At 36.2% G+C, this 5,314-nt stretch overlaps 1 long non-coding RNA gene across 1 annotated transcript in view; it reads left to right on the top strand.

The window, feature by feature from the left end:
• Positions 1–3,619, top strand: part of LOC116086533 — a 12,411-nt gene extending 8,792 nt beyond the window's left edge. Inside the window, exons 2-3 of the long non-coding RNA XR_004116982.1 lie at positions 1,127–1,259; positions 3,603–3,619. This is a non-coding gene — a long non-coding RNA (uncharacterized LOC116086533). The remainder of the gene's footprint in view (positions 1–1,126; positions 1,260–3,602) is intronic.
• The last annotated feature ends 1,695 nt before the right edge of the window (positions 3,620–5,314 follow it).

Raw genomic sequence — 5,314 nt, 5'->3', positions numbered from 1 at the left:
GGAAACTGGGAATGGAGAAATTCGCATGTAAATAAAGAAAATATCTAAAATTAAAAAAAAAAAGAGTGTTGATTCCCATCATGCCTCTTTCTTTTCAGAATGTCTCTGGTAGATTTACTTCTAATTTGTATACCGATAGATATATTTTATTTTTTTTGTACTTGAATATATTTCATTACCTATGTGAATATTATAAATATTTGTTCTATATGGAAATGAGAATATAAATTACTAACTCAACTCTTTCCTTGCATGAGGAATTGTTTGGATATCTTGATGGATACTTAATATATTTAAACTTACATCCAGGAATGTCATCATTTCATATTTCACTGTAGTCCCTTAGGGCACTGAGTCCTACTTCCTTATTGTCTGGTGAATGGGGAAAGATGTTAACTGCATTTTAAGTTAATCCTAGTACATTCTTCATCTCAAGATTGTAGAGAAAATTGAATTACTTAAGGGCTGACAAGATGATTATAAAGACACTTTACACCAAGGCTGTAGACCCTGATTTGATCCCTACTAATCATATGGTAGAAGCAGGAAACCAACTTCTATATGCTGTCCCTTTCCACACATATGCCTCAATACATTTATCCTGTCTAACCCCTATAAACACACACACACACACACACACACACACACACACACACACACACACACACACTCACTCATGCATCATCTTTGTTAGCATTGGGCTCATGTTTTCTGGTAAATATCTTGTAACTCAATGGTAAATTGTCTTTTCCCTCTTAGTCATTTGATTGCTTAGCAAGGAAGTTTTTTTTTTCTTAATAAATATATTTGAACCATATCAATGTACAAGTAGTTTTATTCATAATTTTTATGCAGTTTTACAATGATCAGAAACAGTTGTAGAAGAGGTTGTTTCCCTAAGAGTTCATTCAGTGAATCACTTTCAGATCCATATATTCTTTCTTACTTGTTCTTTTTTTCCTCTCAGTTATATTTTTATTTTGTAGAAAAGACTCATGGTTACTAGAGCATCATAGTCTAAAATGTTTCTTTTAAAATTTTGTTTTCACACTTAAATGAAAAATATTCTATTTAGAATTTAAAATATAATATATTCTCTGTGATTTATGATCTTTTCAAAATACAGTGAATGATATAAGGAATAGTATGATTTCTGAAACATCCTTCCAGAAGTCTAGCTCTCCAAGCTGCCAAGAGAGGGAAACAATCGATAGTCCTGCCCAGCAGTGACACCTATGGCCACAGCAATGACAAGCATGGTAAGACATCCCTAAACACTCAATAAGGACACTGATATTGGTGTCATTATTGGACACTTAAAACCAACAGCTGTCTAATTGTACTTTAATCCCATTCAATAAGAGGAAGATAACACATGGGACAATCAGAGCCAAGTACCTAGGGCTGGTGAGGTTATGAACCTTAGAAAAGAGTCCACCACTTTACTAAATCAAAGTAATTCCTAGCTGCATTCTAAACTCACGTTTATACCCACAAAGAAGTATAGCTCTCAGCCCTTATTTAAGATGTTTGTGTTTTCAGCAAAAGGAGACAACTACAGGAAATCATAACTCGTCAGAAAGCAAAGATCGATGGCTCATAGGGAGCCTAATCCCAAGGGATACATCTACAATACAAGTTTTGTACCTAAGCTTTAGAAAGCATCTAGAGGTAAAAGACTGTGAAAGCTAGAAGACCAGAAAATTTGCTGTGAGCTTGTGTCTCTTAGAAATTATAGAGAAGCTACAACTATGATACCACAACAATATGTCTACATAAACAAGTTCTGAACAATGACAACTTCAATGGATATGCTAATGTAAAAGAGGATCTCTCAGCAGGTCCTATCCCTAGCCAAAGAATTACAGGAAATTAATGACTTAAGAGAGAGACACAATTAATCTTTCCCAGGAATAAGCCCCCTAATTGCTAGCCAAGTGGTCAGCCCTAAAATCATATAGGTAACAAGCAACATTGAACAGATTCAGATTGTCTAGAGCCATTTGCCTGTTTCTCTTGAAGAGCAGAAGTTTGCCTGCTAGGCCAAAAATTTGCTGGCCTGGAAGGATGGTGTGCAGGCAGGCAGATTTCCTGGCCTGCCGACTCATGGAAGGCTAAGAGGAGATACACTTCAGGTTCAAGGAGAGGGGCCAAACATTCTATTAACCTTGGTGGAAGGAGCAGGGAGACCTCTGGATGGAAATAGGTATACTATGTGTGTGTCAGCCACTGTTTCTGCTAGCTTGTGATTTTGCTTCTCAAGGCAATGCCATATATAAAAAAAGTTATGCAAAATTACCTCAGGGACTACAGTATTCACTACTGACAGTCTCCCCCCAGCCCCCACAAAACTATCTCTTGCCTATTCTTTCTTTCTTTTTTTTTTTTTTTTTTTAAATTAGATATTTTCTTTCTTTACATGTCATATGATATCTCCTTTCCCTGTTTCCCCTCAGGAAAAGAAATATAAAACAAAGTAAAATAAACCCCTGTTCTCCCCCCCCCACACACTGCTCACCAACCCATCCTCTTCTGCTTCCTGGTCCTGGCATTCCTCTACCCCAGGGCATAGAACCTTCACAGCACCAAGGGTCTCTCCTGCCATTGATGACCAACTAGGCCATCCTCTGCTATACATATGCTGCTGGAGTCATTAGTCCCTCCATGTGTACTCTTTGGTTGGTTGTTTAGTCCCTGGGAGCTCTGAGGGTACTAGTTAGTTCATATTGTTGTTTGTCCTAAGGGGTTGCACTTCCTAACCCCCCATCAGGGACTGTTTGATTTGTGCCAGAGGACTACAACATCAAGCTCAGCAGGTTCTCTCTCTGTCTGTCTATGTATGTATGTATGTATGTATGTATGTATCTATCTATCTATCTATCTATCTATCTATCTATCTATCTATCTATCTAATCTTATCTATGTAATCTATTAAACATTTATAAAAACTAACAAATATTCTATTGTTATTTCTTGGTATGTTAACTTTAATGAAATATTTATCTTTTTTAGATTATTAATCTAAGTTTGAAATTTTTATTCTAGTTCATTTGATAACTGATAATATCTTAATTTAAAAGCATTTTTTTCTAGCTGATTTTTATAGGTTGGCAACCTGATTTTGTTAGGAGTGCAATGTCACTTGACTTCTTCTGAGGTTACTAATATGACTTCAGAACAAACTTATATTGGTGCGTTATTTCTATTTCTTCTTAGTTTCCCAATTTCTCTACTGAGATTTTATGATCAATCTCATAGCCTTCTCATGTTTATAAATTACAAAGTGTGTTATATTTTTACTCATAGGGAATTTGAATATCCATTCTAAAGAGTTGACCTAGTGTGGCCAGAGACCTGATTCTGAGCCAGCTCAGGTGTTAGGCAGGCTTTTCTTCAGATTAACAGTCAGCAGAACAGACAGGAAGTGAGCACAGGGTGGAGGACTATACCGAGTGTGGAGTGAGTACAGGATGGAGGACTCTACTGAGTGTGGGGTGCTTGCAGTAGTTTGTTAACAGTAATGTCTAACTCTCTGATGTCCCCTGAGCGACTCTTTACTCTTTTTTGTTCTCTCCTTCCCACCAATGCTACAACCACCCAAGAGGAACTTCTGCTCCCGGTACAGGTAAGAGCTGCAGTTGAGAATCACACAGGTGAGCAGCCATGTACACACTGAGTGGAGAGTGCTTTGCCGTGCTTCTTCCTAGTTTCTACATGGATCTTTAAGTTGTATCATTGCCACCTGAACTTTTCTCAAGCTTTCTAAAACTAGAAAGTACAGACTTAGTGCTATTTTTATTTTATTTTATTTTATTTTATTTTATTTTTTTCCTTTCTCATCTCTGAGACCATGATGACTTACCTGAGACCTTCAACAGTGGACATATTCAGGTGTGACCCAGTTAACCCAAGCTTTACCTCTCTCCAACCCTTGTTATTGACTTTTTAAAAAAATCATTTCATTTGATAACTCAATGATATTGAATATCTCAATATCTCAATATCCCCTTCCTTGTTGCCCTTCCATGCCCCCATTGACTTTTAAAATTAAGTTTATAGTAATTGCTGGTTTTCTATCACCTCTAAATTCAGCAATCTCATGGGTTTACTTAACTTGGGATATGCTATCTTTCTTCTCATTTCAAGAGCATGTTTGAAATAGGCTGTTTAATATAGTGCACAGTAAAATAAAGTTTGATAAATATTTTAGATAAGAATGTAATTTTGGGTTGTTGGCAACTCTATATCAGATTTTATCCCTTTGTTTCCTTTCTTTTCCTTTCCAGTAGACATGGCATTTATAAAATTAGTCAACGATAGTTGCTTCTAGGTTCAGTGAAGTCAATGAAGTTTAAGGAAATCAACTAAGGAAGAATAATACTAAACATAGACAATTCCTGTAGCAAAAGATCTTTATAGGCATGAATAGAGTATAAAAAACAGAGTGGTTACATGAAATTAGTGTTAGAGTGGTAGAGGAACAGACTCATCAATCCAAAGGATTTATCTCACTCTTTTTCTTCTCATACCCTATAGGAATTCTCATTATCTGAACCCTACTGATCCTACATGGTGAAAGAGCTTGTTGCCCATGAGGAACTTGAAAGAAAAATCCTAGGTTTCTCAGAAAAGGTATTGAAAAGAAGGAGAACAGAAAGTAAAAAATGATTAGCATAAAAATTTTGCTTCAGTTCCCATTTCTGATAAGAGTCATCACACCTAATTTGAGTAATTTAATTTTCAATTTCCTGGGCCACTTTATTTTACCTCTGGTTGCCCCTTGGATGAGTGGTATGTCCTGAGCTCATCTTAAATGGTCTATTCCATGGTGCTGTTTTCATTGTATTGCTATTTGTGTATATTGCCCAGGAATTTTGGTAAGAACCAATTAAGAAGCAGGAAATCTGGGCTCCATTCCTAGATTTACTGGTTCCAGTGGTATAGCAAAAACTCAATTTCACTCTGACCTGAGTCATATGAGGAAAAAAGCCATAGCCTTTAATGAAACAGAACATAACTGTGTGTCTTGATGGAGTGTTACTTCTTTTGGGAATATACCCCTCAAATGTGTGGTAGTCAGCTATAAAAGTTGTAGTAAATTATTGCGGTAGAAGTAAGATATATTCTCAAGATCATATTGTGGTTTCTTGTCTTAAAACTTCTAATTATAGGTGCAGTATTATACTGAGAGATACTTTGCTATTTAATATAGAATTCTAATCTAGAAGATTAATTTTTCCCACTTCATTAGTCAACTGCAGCTTTATTGGAACATGATATTGCTGTATCAAGTCCATCCGGCTCTAGGCTTATG

The sequence above is a fragment of the Mastomys coucha genome, unplaced genomic scaffold (genome assembly GCF_008632895.1).
Source record: "Mastomys coucha isolate ucsf_1 unplaced genomic scaffold, UCSF_Mcou_1 pScaffold12, whole genome shotgun sequence".
Taxonomy (NCBI): Eukaryota; Metazoa; Chordata; class Mammalia; order Rodentia; family Muridae; genus Mastomys; species Mastomys coucha.
Note: the sequence above shows the minus strand (reverse complement) of the source record. Positions and strands in the feature narration are given on the sequence as shown.